The 15,966-nt window shown below is 63.8% G+C and overlaps 1 long non-coding RNA gene across 1 annotated transcript; it reads right to left on the reverse strand.

Annotated features, from left to right (window-relative positions):
- Positions 1 to 49: 49 nt before the first annotated feature.
- On the reverse strand, positions 50 to 1,763 carry LOC140407264 (uncharacterized). Its single transcript, XR_011939568.1, has 3 exons — positions 1,439 to 1,763; positions 1,148 to 1,327; positions 50 to 800 (listed from the first exon to the last, which is right to left on the reverse strand). It is a non-coding gene; the product is annotated as an uncharacterized lncRNA (long non-coding RNA).
- Between the last annotated feature and the right edge of the window lie 14,203 nt (positions 1,764 to 15,966).

The following is a 15,966-nucleotide window of genomic DNA, read 5'->3' on the forward strand; positions in this document are numbered from 1 at the left end:
GCCTTAGGGAGGCTTTCCACAAGAATGAGTCAAAAAGCAGCAAGAAATCACCAGTTAAACACCACTTCATTTCTGCCTCCATTTGGAGAGAAGATTCCTGGCTGGGCCACAAAAACAAAGCTCACTGCAAAGTTTCACTTCAGATTGGACATCTTGTATTGTTCACACACACACACACAGGCTTTTCACTCCAATCCTCGGATTGGAATTTCTCATCAAACAGTTTGCATCCGATGAAAACGGTCAGTTTAATAGCCCAGCGTCCTGACTGACTCACGTCCTGGCACCCTCACCTGGCAAGTTTGAAACTTCAATTTCTGCTGACTTCCAGTCGTCGCAAAGTGCTGCTGCCAATTCAAGTCAAAGTGTACAACTCGGAATGGAAATGGCCTCCAATTCAGGCTCCTGTCCACTTGGCAGCATTCGCCATTTGGCCAGGCAGGAGGCATATGAAGCAAAAGTGTGTGTGTGTGTGTGTGTGTGGGGGGGGGGCAGGCGCTGCTTCCAGTGCTGCCAGCAGGTATCTTCAAGCTCATTCCAGCCACGCTTTCACTCTCCACTCGTCTCCTGTCGTTACTGACGGTCCCTCCGTCTCCCGGGGTGGGGGTCGGGCAGCGCTTCAGGCCGCCCGCCGGCTGTTTGCGTGCACCCGACCCCGACCCCCGCGCAGCTTGCGGTAGGCGGCCACCCCCAGCCAGCCGCAGGCGGCCACGGCCGCCCCCAGCGAGCCGCAGACGGCCGCCGCCACCACGGACCCCGCAGTCGACGCGGCGGGCGGCGGGCTCGATCCGCTCGATGACCTGAGGGGGGGGGAGGAGAGAGGTGACAGAGAAGAGGCACGTTAGCAGGTCAAAACAGGCAACGTCATCAGTGGCTCAATACACGTTCCAGGTGTCCAAAGAGGGTCAAACCTCAGCTCGCCTTCACACTCGCTCTGTGTCTGACCCCGTGCTGTACCTGTCCTGGGAGTGTTTGATGGGGACAGTGTCGAGGGAGCTTTACTCTGTGTCTAACCCCGTGCTGTACCTGTCCCGGCAGTGTTTGATGGGGACAGTGTGGACGGAGCTTTACTCTGTATCTAACCCCGTGCTGTACCTGCCCCGGCAGTGTTTGATGGGGACAGTGCGGACGGAGCTTTACTCTGTACCTGATGCTGACGGTCGTACAGGTTTTGCCAGCAATCTTCAGTTGTACATTCCCCGCTCTGATCATCTTTTCCAGACGCTGTAGAAGTGACGGGACGGAATGTTGGGAACACCCGGCATATTCCCAGAGCTCGAGGCACAGTTCCAAGCTGCTGCACGTGTGTGGGTTCCGTATGTGGCACCTGAGGAGAGGGACAGACAGAATCTTTCACCGCTCAGCTCCTCCTGATGTGCCACCCAGTGCTCTCTGCCCTTGTCGCGGTCCCGACCCTCCGCCCTGTCGCCTGGTTTACCTGTGAATCGCGGTCACGTTGGCCAGGCCGTCGGCCGCCCCTTCTGCCTCCCGTTCCTCCATCTCCGCGCACTCGGCGCTCTCCCGCACACGGATGCCCACCTGGATCCGGCCTCCAGGCTGGCCGCCCTGGCCGCCCCCTCCCGCAGGAGGAGGAGGAGGGGCGGCGGAGGAGGAGGAGGAGGAGGCCGGGCCCGTCCCGGGGGCTCTCGGCGTCCGGGCCTCGGGGAGCGGCGGCCGGCCGTCGTCACGGCGGCAGAGGCGCCCGCCCGGGCAAGCGAGGACGCCTCGGAATCCCGGCACCTGGAACCCAGAAAGAGGGGGTGGGGAAACGGGGGGGGGGGGGGGTGAAGTAACGAGTTAAGTCGTGCATTAAGAGGCATCGCAATCAGTGGTCTGGTCAGAACCAGGAGCAGGAGTAGGCCACCTGGCCCCTCCATTCAAGGAGATCTTTTGTGGACTCGGCTCCACTTTCCAGCCCAAACACCACAACCCTTAATCCTCCCCAAAAAGACGATCCGTCTTGATCTGAAAAACATTTCACCCAGGAGTCCCACAGATTCACAACCCTTTGGGCGAGCGGGTTCCTCCTAAACTCGCTCAGTCCTAAATCTACTTCCCCTCGTTTTGAGGCTATGCCCCCCCCCGTAGAAGGGTGGGCGAGTCAATTTGCAGGCGACACTCGAGTGTCGGTGGAGTGAATCTCGTGTTACAAGTCACACACAGGGAAGCTGCAGAGCTGGGCTGGGAGGTGGCAAATGGGAGTCTCAAGGGTGAGCTGATTCATTTTGGAAGGAATAACAGGAAGACAGAGTCACTGGGCTCATCAGCTAAGATTGCGGGCGGTGCGGGTGAGCAGAGAGATCTACCGGTGTCCTCCTCGGTGTACGTGGATCCCTGAAAGTTGGCACCCAGGTTGAGAGGGTCGTGGAGAAGGCGTGACGGCGTGTTGGCTCTTTTGTTGGCACAGGGATTGAGGTCACCAGGAGAGAGAGAGGGTCAGCACTTGCTGAGAGATCCCTCACCCACACACACACTGACAATGTGAACCCAGCAGAGAGAGGGTCAGCACTTGCTGAGAGATCCCTCACACCCACACACACACTGACAATGTGAAGCCAGGAGAGGGACGAGTCAGCACTTGCTGAGAGATCCCTCACACACACACTGACAATGTGAACCCAGCAGAGAGAGAGTCAGCACTGGCTGAGAGATCCCTCACACCCACACACACACTGACAATGTGAAGCCAGGAGAGAGAGGGTCAGCACTTGCTGAGAGATCCCTCACCCACACACACACTGACAATGTGAACCCAGCAGAGAGAGAGTCAGCACTGGCTGAGAGATCCCTCACACCCACACACACACTGACAATGTGAAGCCAGGAGAGAGAGGGTCAGCACTTGCTGAGAGATCCCTCACCCACACACACACTGACAATGTGAACCCAGCAGAGAGAGAGTCAGCACTGGCTGAGAGATCCCTCACACCCACACACACACTGACAATGTGAAGCCAGGAGAGAGAGGGTCAGCACTTGCTGAGAGATCCCTCACCCACACACACACTGACAATGTGAACCCAGCAGAGAGAGAGTCAGCACTGGCTGAGAGATCCCTCACACCCACACACACACTGAGCGGTGGTGGCGCTGTGAGCGCGGGCAAGTCATAAACCAGTGGCAATTGGAAAGTTGGTTTATGACTTGTCACTCGCACTTGGCGGCTGCCCTGGGCTTGAATGAGTGTGGGCGGGCTTAATATCCGCCCCCCGGGCCGATTTGACGGGCAGGCCGCCTCTGGGAGCTTCCTGGATGGGCTCGGACAGCAACCCGCTGCCCATCGCTCCCGGACCCCGCGGCAAGGGGAGCAGACCGGTTCCGAGGGTGCACCTTTCCCGGGGAGCCGGTTCAGATTCACTCCCTTAGGGAAGGTGCACCTTTCCCGGGGAGCAGGTTCAGATTCACTCCCTTAGGGAAGGCCGGGGGAGAGCGCTCTTTCCCGGGGAGCCGGTTCAGATTCACTCCCTTAGGGAAGGCCGGGGGAGAGCGCTCTTTCCCGGGGAGCCGGTTCAGATTCACTCCCTTAGGGAAGGCCGGGGGAGAGCGCTCTTTCCCGGGGAGCCGGTTCAGATTCACTCCCTTAGGGAAGGCCGGGGGAGAGCGCTCTTTCCCGGGGAGCAGGTTCAGATTCACTCCCTTAGGGAAGGCCGGGGGAGAGCGCTCTTTCCCGGGGAGCCGGTTCAGATTCACTCCCTTGCACTCTGGCCGGGGGAGAGCGCTCTTTCCCGGGGAGCAGGTTCAGATTCACTCCCTTAGGGAAGGTGCACCTTTCCCGGGGAGGAAGTTCAGATTCACCCCCTTGCACTCTGGCCGGGGGAGAGCGCTCTTTCCCGGGGAGCAGGTTCAGATTCACTCCCTTGCACTCTGGCCGGGGGAGAGCGCTCTTTCCCGGGGAGCAGGTTCAGATTCACCCCCTTGCACTCTGGCCGGGGGAGAGCGCTCTTTCCCGGGGAGCAGGTTCAGATTCACCCCCTTGCACTCTGGCCGGGGCAGCATCAATGTGGATGTTGCGGAATGAAAGTGTGCGAACTGGAAGTAGCAGCAAAAAGTGCCGCCTTGTGCAGGGTGAATGCAGCCTGGGTGCGGGGGCGGCGGTCAGACTGAAAGGCGGTGGGTGCCGCCGCCGCCGCTCTGTCCCGGGTTGGATTGCTGTGGGTGTGAGAGAGCCGGGGGCCGGCAGACAGACAGAGAGACAGGGGAGTGCAGGGAGACAGAGAGAAACAGGGACAGGCTCCCTCTCTCCCTCTCTGTGCGGAGCCGCTTTGCAGGGTTTTAAACGCAGCGTCTCTGCAGCTTTCGCCGCGGTTTCTCTTCTCGGAAAGTTTTGCCCGAACCCCCAGAGGAGAAAAGTTTCACTCCAAGTTGACAGGGGACGGGAGGTGTCTGGGTGGTGGGAGGGGTCTTTGGAGAGGGGGCGGGACCGGCGGAGGAGGCGGGGTCTGCAGAGAGTGGGCGGGGTATAGGGCCAGGGGCGTGGTCTCGGAGGAGGGGGCGTGGTTAGCAGAAGGGGCGGGGCCTCTTTAGGGGTGTGGTCTCTTGAAAGGGGCGGAGTCTCAGAATAGGGGGGGTGGTCTCTAGTGTGTGGGCGTGGTCTTGTGAGAGTGGGTGTGGTCTCCAAAGAGGGGGCGGGTCTCTTTAGGGGCGTGGTCTCTTGCGAGTGGGCGGGGCTTATGGGTAGAGGCGTGGTCTCTGAGGAGGGGCGGGGTCTCTTTAGGGATGCGGTCTCTTGAAAGCGGCGGAGTCTCAGAAGAAGGGGCGTGGTCTCTAGTGTGTGGGCGTGGCTTAACCTTAGGGGCGTGGTCTCGGAGTAGGGGGCGTGGTCTCTTGAGAGGGGCGTGGTCTCGGAGGAGGGGGCGTGGTCTCTAGTGTGCGGGCGGGGCTTAAGCGTAGGGGCGTGGTCTCGGAGGAGGGGGCGTGGTCTCGGAGTAGGGGGCGTGGTCTATTGAGAGGGGCGTGGTCTCTAGTGTGCGGGCGGGGCTTAATCGTAGGGGCGTGGTCTCGGAGTAGGGGGCGTGGTCTCTTGAGAGGGGCGTGGTCTCGGGGGAATGGGCGGGGTCTCTTTAGGGGAGTGGTCTCAAGAGTGGGCGTGGCTTATGGGTAGGGGCGGGGTCTCGGACTTGGGGGCGGGGTCTCTTGAGTGGGCGTGGCTTGGGAATAGGGCGTGGTCTCTGAGCAGGGGGCGGGGTCTCAGAAGAAGGGGCGTGGTCTCTAGTGTGTGGGCGTGGCTTAACCTTAGGGGCGTGGTCTCGGAGTAGGGGGCGTGGTCTCTTGAGAGGGGCGTGGTCTCGGAGGAGGGGGCGTGGTCTCTAGTGTGCGGGCGGGGCTTAAGCGTAGGGGCGTGGTCTCGGAGGAGGGGGCGTGGTCTCGGAGTAGGGGGCGTGGTCTATTGAGAGGGGCGTGGTCTCTAGTGTGCGGGCGGGGCTTAATCGTAGGGGCGTGGTCTCGGAGTAGGGGGCGTGGTCTCTTGAGAGGGGCGTGGTCTCGGGGGAATGGGCGGGGTCTCTTTAGGGGAGTGGTCTCAAGAGTGGGCGTGGCTTATGGGTAGGGGCGTGGTCTCGGACTTGGGGGCGGGGTCTCTTGAGTGGGCGTGGCTTGGGAATAGGGCGTGGTCTCTGAGCAGGGGGCGGGGTCTCAGAAGAAGGGGCGTGGTCTCTAGTGTGTGGGCGTGGCTTAACCTTAGGGGCGTGGTCTCGGAGTAGGGGGCGTGGTCTCTTGAGAGGGGCGTGGTCTCGGGGGAATGGGCGGGGTCTCTTTAGGGGAGTGGTCTCAAGAGTGGGCGTGGCTTATGGGTAGGGGCGTGGTCTCGGACTTGGGGGCGGGGTCTCTTGAGTGGGCGTGGCTTGGGAATAGGGCGTGGTCTCTGAGCAGGGGGCGGGGTCTCAGAAGAAGGGGCGTGGTCTCTAGTGTGTGGGCGTGGCTTAACCTTAGGGGCGTGGTCTCGGAGTAGGGGGCGTGGTCTCTTGAGAGGGGCGTGGTCTCGGAGGAGGGGGCGTGGTCTCTAGTGTGCGGGCGGGGCTTAAGCGTAGGGGCGTGGTCTCGGAGGAGGGGGCGTGGTCTCGGAGTAGGGGGCGTGGTCTCGGAGGAGGGGGCGTGGTCTCGGAGTAGGGGGCGTGGTCTATTGAGAGGGGCGTGGTCTCTAGTGTGCGGGCGGGGCTTAATCGTAGGGGCGTGGTCTCGGAGTAGGGGGCGTGGTCTCTTGAGAGGGGCGTGGTCTCGGGGGAATGGGCGGGGTCTCTTTAGGGGAGTGGTCTCAAGAGTGGGCGTGGCTTATGGGTAGGGGCGTGGTCTCGGACTTGGGGGCGGGGTCTCTTGAGTGGGCGTGGCTTATGGGTAGGGGCGTGGTCTCGAAGGGGTGGGGTCTCTTTAGGGGCGTGGTCTCCTGAGTGGGCGGGGTTTAGCGGTAGGGGCGTGGTCGCGGAGGAATGGGCGGGGTCTCTTTAGGGGCGTGGTCTCCAGAGTGGGCGTGGCTTAAGCGTAGGGGCGTGGTCTCTTGGGAGGGGTGGGGCTTCGGGATAAGGGCGTGGTCTCCAATCAGGGGGCGGGGTCGCGTCGGGGGGCGGGGTCTCTTGAGAAGGGGCGTGGTCTCGTGAGAGTGGGCGTGGCCTAGGAGGAATGGGCGTGGTCTCCTGAGAGTGGGCGTGGCTTAGGGACAGGGGCGTGGTCTCGGAGGAGGGGGCGTGGTCTAGGAGGAATGGGCGTGGTCGCCTGAGAGTGGGCGTGGCTTAGGTATAAGGGCGTGGTCTCCAATCAGGGGGCGGGGTCGCTTCGGGGGGCGGGGTCTCTTGAGAAGGGGCGGGGTCTCATGAGAGTGGGCGTGGCCTAGGAGGAATGGGCGTGGTCTCCTGAGAGTGGGCGTGGTCTTGGGGGAGTGGGTGTGGTCTCCAAAGAGGGGCGGGGTCTCTTTAGGGGCGTGGTCTCTTGCGAGTGGGCGGGGCTTATGGGTAGAGGCGTGGTCTCCAGAGAAGGGGCGGGGTCTCTTTAGGGGCGTGGTCTCGTGAGTGGGCGGGGTTTAGGGGCAGGAGCGTGGTCTCGGAGGAGTGGGCGGGTCCTCTTTAGGGGCGTGGTTTCGAGAGAGTGGGCGGGGCTTAGGATGAATGGGCGTGGTCTCCAAAGAGGGGGCGGGGCTCAGTGGCAGGGGCGTGGTCTCTTGAGAGGGGAGTGGTCTCGGAGTGGGCGGGGTCTCTTTAGGGGAGTGGTCTCTTGAGTGGGCGGGGTTTAGGGTTAGGGGCGTGGTCTCCAAACGGGGGGCGGGGTCTCTTGAGAAGGGGCGTGGTCTCGGAGGAGTGGGCGGAGTCTCGGAGTAGTGGGCGGGGTCTCTGGAGTGGGAGGGGTTTAGGGGCAGGGGCGTGGTCTCCAGAGAGTGGGCGGGACTTAGGGCGTGGTCTCGGAGTAGGCGTGGTCTCTTTAGGGGTGTGGTCTCCTGAGAAGGGGCGGGGTCTCCAGAGAGTGGGTGTGGCTTAGGGGTATGGGCGTGGTTTCTTGAGGGTGGGCGGGGCTTAGGGATAAGGGCGTGGTCTCCAAACGGGGGGCGGGGTCTCTTGAGAAGGGGCGTGGTCTCGGAGGAGGGGGCGGGGTTTCTTTAGGGGCGTGGTCTCCAGGGAGTGGGCGGGGCTTAGGACTAATGGGCGGGGTCTCCAGAGTGGGCGGGGTCTCTTGCTAGGGGCGTGGCTTGGGGGTAAGGGCGTGGTCTCGGAGGAGTGGGCGTGGTCTCTTTAGGGGCGTGGTCTCTTGATAGGGGCGTGGTCTCGGAGGAGTGGGCGTGGTCTCCTGAGAGTGGGCGTGTCTTAAGGCTAGTGGGCGGGGTCTCTTGAGGGGCGTGGTCTCCAGGGAGTGGGCGGGGCTTAGGACTAATGGGCGGGGTCTCCAGAGTGGGCGTGGTCTCTTGATAGGGGCGTGGACTCATTAGGGGGCGTGGTCTCGTAGTAGGGGGCGTGGTCTCCAGAGTGGGCGTGGTCTCTTGCTAGGGGCGTGGATTCGTTAGGGGGCGGGGTCTCTGAGAAGAGGCGTGGTCTCCGGAGTGGGCGGGGCTTAGGACTATTGGGCGTGGTCTCCAAGGAGTGGGCGTGGTCTCTTGAGTGGGCGGGGTTTAGGGGCAGGGGAGTGGTCTCGGAGAAGGGGCGGGGTCTCTGGAAAGGGGCGGGGCTTAGTGGTAGGGGCGTGGTCTCCTGAGAGTGGGCGTGGCTTAGGGCGTGGTCTCGGAGTAGGCGTGGTCTCTTTAGGGGTGTGGTCTCCTGAGAAGGGGCGGGGTCTCCAGAGAGTGGGTGTGGCTTAGGGGTATGGGCGTGGTTTCTTGAGGGTGGGCGGGGCTTAGGGATAAGGGCGTGGTCTCCAAACGGGGGGCGGGGTCTCTTGAGAAGGGGCGTGGTCTCGGAGGAGGGGGCGGGGTTTCTTTAGGGGCGTGGTCTCCAGGGAGTGGGCGGGGCTTAGGACTAATGGGCGGGGTCTCCAGAGTGGGCGGGGTCTCTTGCTAGGGGCGTGGCTTGGGGGTAAGGGCGTGGTCTCGGAGGAGTGGGCGTGGTCTCTTTAGGGGCGTGGTCTCTTGATAGGGGCGTGGTCTCGGAGGAGTGGGCGTGGTCTCCTGAGAGTGGGCGTGTCTTAAGGCTAGTGGGCGGGGTCTCTTGAGGGGCGTGGTCTCCAGGGAGTGGGCGGGGCTTAGGACTAATGGGCGGGGTCTCCAGAGTGGGCGTGGTCTCTTGATAGGGGCGTGGACTCATTAGGGGGCGTGGTCTCGTAGTAGGGGGCGTGGTCTCCAGAGTGGGCGTGGTCTCTTGCTAGGGGCGTGGATTCGTTAGGGGGCGGGGTCTCTGAGAAGAGGCGTGGTCTCCGGAGTGGGCGGGGCTTAGGACTAATGGGCGTGGTCTCCAAGGAGTGGGCGTGGTCTCTTGAGTGGGCGGGGTTTAGGGGCAGGGGAGTGGTCTCGGAGAAGGGGCGGGGTCTCTGGAAAGGGGCGGGGCTTAGTGGTAGGGGCGTGGTCTCCTGAGAGTGGGCGTGGCTTAGGGGCAGGGGCGTGGTCTCGGAGGAGTGGGCGGGGTCTCTTTAGGGGTGTGGTCTCCGGGGAGTGGGCGGGGCTTGGGACTAATGGGCGTGGCCTCTTGTCTTGAGTGGGAGGAGTTTAGGGACAGGGGCGTGATCTCGGAGGAGGGGGCGTGGTTAGGAGAAGGGGCGGGGCCTCTTTAGGGGTGTGGTCTCTTGAAAGGGGCGGAGTCTCAGAATAGGGGGTGTGGTCTCTAGTGAGTGGGCGTGGTCTTGTGGGAGTGGGTGTGGTCTCCAAATAGGGGGCGGGGTCTCTTTAGGGGCGTGGTCTCCTGAGAGGGGCGTGACTTAAGGCTAGTGGGCGTGGTCTAGGAGGAATGGGCGTGGTCGCCTGAGAGTGGGCGTGGCTTAGGGGCAGGGACGTGGTCTCGGAGGAGTGGGCGGGGCCTCTTTAGGGGCGTGGTCTCTTGAGTGGGCGGGGCTTCGGACTAATGAGTGTGGTCTCAGAGGAGTGGGCGTGGTCTCTGGAGTGGGCGTGGCTTAAGTCTAGTGGGCGTGGTCTCTTGATAGGGGCGTGGACTCGTTTGGGGGCGTGGTCTCTGAGGAGTGGGCGGGGTCTCTTTAGGGGCGTGGTCTCTTGAGTGGGCGGGGCTAAGGACTAATGGGCGTGGTCTCCGAGGAGTGGGCGGGGTCTCCAGAGTGGGCGTGGTCTCGGAGAAGGGGCGTGGTCTCCGGAGTGGGCGGGGCTTAGGACTAATGGGCGTGGTCTCTTGAGTGGGAGGAGTTTAGGGACAGGGGCGTGGTCTAGGTGAAGGGGCGGGATCTCGGGTGTGGGGGCGGGGTCTCTTGAGAGGGGCGTGGCCTCAGCAGAGGGGGCGGGGTCTCTTGAGAAGGGGCGGGGTCTCTTTAGGGGCGTGGTCTCTTGCGAGTGGGCGGGGCTTATGGGTAGAGGCGTGGTCTCTGAGGAGGGGCGGGGTCTCGGAGTAGGGGGCGTGGTCTCTTGAGTGGGAGGAGTCTCAGAATAGGGGGCGTGGTCTCTAGTGTGTGGGCGTGGCTTAAGCGTAGGGGCGTGGTCTCGGGGGATGGGGCGTGGTCTCGGAGGAGGGGGCGTGGTCTCGGAGGAGGGGGCGTGGTCTCTAGTGTGCGGGCGGGGCTTAATCGTAGGGGCGTGGTCTCGGAGGAGGGGGCGTGGTCTCGGAGTAGGGGGCGTGGTCTCTTGAGAGGGGCGTGGTCTAGGAGGAGGGGGCGTGGTCTCTAGTGTGCGGGCGGGGCTTAATCGTAGGGGCGTGGTCTCGGAGGAGGGGGCGTGGTCTCTTGAGAGGGGCGTGGTCTCGGAGGAGGGGGCGTGGTCTCTAGTGTGCGGGCGGGGCTTAATCGTAGGGGCGTGGTCTCGGAGTAGGGGGCGTGGTCTCTTGAGAGGGGCGTGGTCTCGGAGGAGGGGACGGGGTCTCTTTAGGGGCGTGGTCACTTGAGTGGGCGGGGTTTAGGGTTAGGGGCGTGGTTTCTTGATAGGTGGGCGTGGCCGTGGTCTCCCTAAGGGGCGGGGTCTCCTGAGTGGGCGTGGCCTCGGAGAAGGGGCGGGGTCTCGTAGGAGGGGGCGTGGTGTAGGAGAGGGGGCGTGGTCTCGGAGAAGGGGCGGATCCCTTTAGGGGCGTGGTCTCCTGAGAGTGGGCGTGGCTTATCGCTAGTGGGCGTGGTCTCGGAGTAGGGGCGTGGCCTCTTGAGAGGGGCGTGGTCTCGGAGTAGGGGGCGTGGTCTCCAGAGTGGGCGTGGTCTCTTGCTAGGGGCGTGGACTCGTTAGGGGGCGGGGTCTAAGAATGGGGGTGTGGTCTCTGAGAAGGGGCGTGGTCTCTTTAGGGGCGTGGTCTCCAGGGAGTGGGCGGGGCTTAGGACTAGTGGGCGGGGTCTCCAGAGTGGGCGGGGTCTCCAGAGTGGGCGTGGTCTATTGAAATGGGCGTGGTCTCGGAGTGGACGGGATCTCTTTGGGGGCGTGGTCTCCAGAGTGGGCGTGGCTTAGGGACGGGGCGTGGTCTCTTGAGGGGGGGCGTGGTCTCGCTAAGGGGTGGGGTCTTGGTAGGGGCGTGGTCTCCAAAGAGGGGGCGGGGTCTCCAGTGAGTGGGCGGGGCTTAGGACTAATGGGCGGGGTCTCCTGAGGGGCGTGGTCTCTGGGGATGGGCGTGGTCTCCAAGGAGTGGGCGTGGTCTCTTGAGTGGGCGGGGTTTAGGGGCAGGGGAGTGGTCTCGGAGAAGGGGCGGGGTCTCTGAAAAGGGGTGGGGCTTTGTGTTAGGGGCGTGGTCTCCTGAGAGTGGGCGTGGCTTAAGGCTAGTGGGCGTGGTCTAGGAGGAATGGGCGTGGTCGCCTGAGAGTGGGCGTGGCTTAGGTGTGGGGGCGTGGTCTCTGGAGGGTGGGCGGGGCTTAGGGATAAGGGCGTGGTCTCCAAACAGGGGGCGTGGTCCCTTGAGAAGGGGCGTGGTCTCGGATTTGGGGGCGGGGTCTCTTGCTAGGGGCGTGGCTTGGGGATAGGGCGTGGTCTCTGAGGGGGCGGAGTCTATTTAGGGGCGTGGTCTCCTGAGTGGGCGTGGCTTAGGACTAATGGGCGTGGTCTCAGAGGAGTGGGCGGGGTCTCCAGAGTGGGCGTGGTCTCTTGCTAGGGGTGTGGTATCTGAGAAGGGGCGTGGTCTCCAGAGTGGGCGTGGCTTAGGGGTAGGGGCGTGGTCTCTCGTGTGTGGGCGGGGCTTAAGCGCAAGGGCGTGGTCTCTTGGGAGGGGCGGGGCTTCGGGACAGATAGAGGCGTGGTCTTTTGAAGTGGGCGTGGTCTCCTGAAATGGGCGTGGTCTCGGAGGAGTGGGCGGGGTCTCTTTGGGGGCGGGGTCTCCAGGGAGTGGGCGGGGCGTAGGACTAATGGGCGTGGTCTCGGAGGAGTGGGCGGGGTCTCCAGAGTGGGTGGGGTCTCTTGCTAGGGGCGGGGTCTAAGAATGGGGGCGTGGTCTCTGAGAAGGGGTGTGGTCTCTGGAGTGGGCGGGGCTTAGGACTAATGGGCGTGGTCTCTTGAGTGGGAGGAGTTTAGGGGCAGGGGCGGGGTCTCCTGAGAGTGGGCGTGGCTTAAGGCTAGTGGGCGTGGTCTAGGAGGAATGGGCGTGGTCGCCTGAGAGTGGGCGTGGCTTAGGTGTGGGGGCGAGGGCTCTTGAGGGGCGGGGTCTCGGAGGAGGGGGCGTGGTCTCGTGAGTGGGCGGGGTTTAGCGGTAGGGGCGTGGTCTCCAGAGTGGGCGTGGCTTGGTCGTAGGAGCGAGGTCTCGTTGAAGGGGCGTGGTCTCTAGAGAGTGGGCGGGGTCTCTTTAGGGGCGTGGTCTCTAGAGAGTGGGCGGGGTCTCTTTAGGGGCGTGGTCTCCAGAGTGGGCGTGGCTTAGGGACAGGGGCGTGGTCTCCAGGGAGTGGGCGGGTCTTAGGACTAATGGGCAGGGTCTCCAGAGTGGGCGGGGTCTCTTGCTAGGGGCGTGGCTCGGGGGTAGGGGCGTGGTCTCGGAGGAGTGGGCGGGGTCTCTTTGGGGGCGTGGTCTCGTTAGGGGCGTGGTCTCGTGAGTGGGCGGGGCTAGGAATGTGGGCGGGGCCTGGTTTCAAAGGGGCGTGGTCTCCAGAGAGTGGGCGTGGTCTTGGGGGTGTGGATGTCGTCTCCAAAGAGGGGGCGGGGTCTCTTTAGGGGCGTAGTCTCCTGAGAGTGGGCGTGGCTTAGGTGTGGGGCGTGGTCTCTTGAGGGTGGGCGGGGCTTAGGGATAAGGGCGTGGTCTTCAATCAGGGGGCGGGGTCGCTTCGAGGGCGGGGTCTCTTGAGAAGGGGCGTGGTCTCGTGAGAGTGGGCGTGGCCTAGGAGGAATGGGCGTGGTCTCCTGAGAGTGGGCGTGGCTTAGGGGCAGGGCGTGGTCTGGAAGGGGGCGGGGTCACTTTAGGGGCGTGGTCTCCAGGGAGTGGGCGGGGCTTAGGACTAATGGGCGGGGTCTCCAGAGTGGGCGGGGTCTCTTGCTAGGGGCGTGGCTTGGGGGCAGGGGCGTGGTCTCGGAGGAGTGGGCGGGGTCTATTTGGGGGCGTGGTCTAGGAGAGTGGGCGGGGCTTAGGGCGTGGTTTCGGAGGAGGGGCGTGGTCTCTTGAGAGGGGGCGTGGTCTCGCTAAGGGGCGAGGTCTTGGTAGGGGCGTGGTCTCCAAAGAGGGGGCGGGGTCTCTTTAGGGGCGTGGTCTCCAGAGTGGGCGTGGATTAAGGCTAGTGGGCGGGGTCTCGGAGGAGGGGGCGTGGTCTCTAGTGAGTGGGCGGGGCTTCGCGACAGATAGAGGCGTGGTCTCTTGAAGTGGGCGTGGTCTATTGAAATGGGCGTGGTCTCGGAGTGGACGGGATCTCTTTGGGGGCGTGGTCTCCAGAGTGGGCGTGGCTTAAGGACGGGGCGTGGTCTCTTGAGAGGGGGCGTGGTCTCGCTAAGGGGCGGGGTCTTGGTAGGGGCGTGGTCTCCAAAGAGGGGGCGGGGTCTCCAGGGAGTGGGCGGGGCTTAGGACTAATGGGCGGGGTCTCCTGAGGGGCGTGGTCTCCAAGGAGTGGGCGTGGTCTCTTGAGTGGGCGGGGTTTAGGGGCAGGGGAGTGGTCTCGGAGAAGGGGCGGGGTCTCTGGAAAGGGGTGGGGCTTTGTGTTAGGGGCGTGGTCTCCTGAGAGTGGGCGTGGCTTAAGGCTAGTGGGCGTGGTCTAGGAGGAATGGGCGTGGTCGCCTGAGAGTGGGCGTGGCTTAGGTGTGGGGGCGTGGTCTCTGGAGGGTGGGCGGGGCTTAGGGATAAGGGCGTGGTCTCCAAACAGGGGGCGTGGTCCCTTGAGAAGGGGCGTGGTCTCGGATTTGGGGGCGGGGTCTCTTGCTAGGGGCGTGGCTTGGGGATAGGGCGTGGTCTCTGAGGGGGCGGAGTCTATTTGGGGGCGTGGTCTCGTGAGTGGGCGGGGTTTAGGGGCAGGGGCGTGGTCTAGGAGAGTGGGCGGGGCTTCGCGACAGATAGAGGCGTGGTCTCTTGAAGTGGGCGTGGTCTATTGAAATGGGCGTGGTCTCTCCAGAGGGCGTGGTCTCCAGAGAAGGGGCGGGGTCTCTTGAGTGGGCGTGGCTTGGGGATAGGGCGTGGTCTCTGAGGGGGTGGAGTCTCTTTAGGGGCGTGGTCTCCAGAGTGGGCGTGGCTTAGGGGTAGGGGCGTGGTCTCTCGTGTGTGGGCGGGGCTTAAGCGCAAGGGCGTGGTCTCTTGGGAGGGGCGGGGCTTCGGGACAGATAGAGGCGTGGTCTTTTGAAGTGGGCGTGGTCTCCTGAAATGGGCGTGGTCTCGGAGGAGTGGGCGGGGTCTCTTTGGGGGCGGGGTTTCCAGGGAGTGGGCGGGGCGTAGGACTAATGGGCGTGGTCTCGGAGTGGGCGGGGTCTCCAGAGTGGGCGTGGTCTCTTGCTAGGGGCGTGGTCTCGGAGAAGGGGCGTGGTCTCCGGAGTGGGCGGGGCTTAGGACTAATGGGCGTGGTCTCTTGAGTGGGAGGAGTTTAGGGGCAGGGGCGTGGTCTCGGAGAAGGGGCGGGGTCTCTGGAAAGGGGTGGGGCTTTGTGTTAGGGGCGTGGTCTCCTGAGAGTGGGCGTGGCTTAAGGCTAGTGGGCGTGGTCTAGGAGGAATAGGCGTGGTCGCCTGAGAGTGGGCGTGGCTTAGGTGTGGGGGCGTGGTCTCTTGAGAGTGGGCGGGGCTTGGGAATAAGGGCGGGGTCTCCAAAGAGTGGGCGGGGTCTCTTTAGGGGCGTGGTCTCTAGAGAGTGGGCGGGGTCTCTTTAGGGGCGTGGTCTCCAGAATGGGCGTGTCTTAGGGACAGGGGCGTGGGCGGGTCTTAGGACTAATGGGCGGGGTCTCCAGAGTGGGCGGGGTCTCTTGCTAGGGGCGTGGACTCGTTAGGGGGCGGGGTCTAAGAATGGGGGCGTGGTCTCTGAGAAGGGGCGTGGTCTCTTTAGGGGCGTGGTCTCGTGAGTGGGCGGGGTTTAGGGTTAGGGGCGTGGTCTCCAAATGGGGGGCGGGGTCTCTTGAGAAGGGGTGTGGTCTCGGAGGAGTGGGCGGAGTCTCGGAGTAGTGGACGGGGTCTCTTGAGAAGGGGCGTGGTCTCTTGAGTGGGAGGAGTTTAGGGGCAGGGGCGTGGTCTAGGAGGAGTGGGCGTGGTCTCTTGAGGGTGGGCGGGGTTTAGGGGTAGGGGCGTGGTCTCGGAGAAGGGGCGTGGTCTCTGGAAAGGGGTGGGGCTTAGTGGTAGGGGCGTGGTCTCCTGAGAGCGGGCGTGGCTTAAGGCTAGTGGGCGTGGTCTAGGCGGAATGGGCGTGGTCGCCTGAGTGGGCGTGGCTTAAGTCTAGAGGGCGTGGTCTCTGAGAAGGGGTGTGGTCTCCGGAGTGGGCGGGGCTGAGGACTAATGGGCGTGGTCTCTTGAGTGGGAGGAGTTTAGGGGCAGGGGCGTGGTCTAGGAGGAGTGGGCGTGGTCTCTTGAGGGTGGGCGGGGTTTAGGGGTAGGGGCGTGGTCTCGGAGAAGGGGCGTGGTCTCTGGAAAGGGGTGGGGCTTAGTGGTAGGGGCGTGGTCTCCTGAGAGTGGGCGTGGCTTAAGGCTAGTGGGCGTGGTCGCCTGAGTGGGCGTGGCTTTGGCGTGGGGGCGTGGTCTCTTGAGGGTGGGCGGGGCTTAAGGCTAGTGGGCGGGGTCTAGGAGGATAGGGCGTGGTTGCCTGAGAGTGGGCGTGGTCTCGTGAGGGTGGGCGGGGCTTAAGTGTAGTGGGCGTGGTCTCTCAGAAGGGATGCGGTCTCCGGAGTGGGCGGGGCTTAGGACTAATGGGCGTGGTCTCAGTAGAGTGGGCGTGGTCTCTTTAGGGGCGTGGTCTCCAGGGAGTGGGCGGGGCTTAGGACTAATGGGCGGATTCTCCAGAGTGGGCGGGGTCTCTTGCTAGGGGCGTGGTCTCTGATGAGGGGCGGGGTCTCTTGGGA

Source organism: Scyliorhinus torazame, unplaced genomic scaffold, assembly GCF_047496885.1.
Source record: "Scyliorhinus torazame isolate Kashiwa2021f unplaced genomic scaffold, sScyTor2.1 scaffold_1398, whole genome shotgun sequence".
Classification (NCBI taxonomy): Eukaryota; Metazoa; Chordata; class Chondrichthyes; order Carcharhiniformes; family Scyliorhinidae; genus Scyliorhinus; species Scyliorhinus torazame.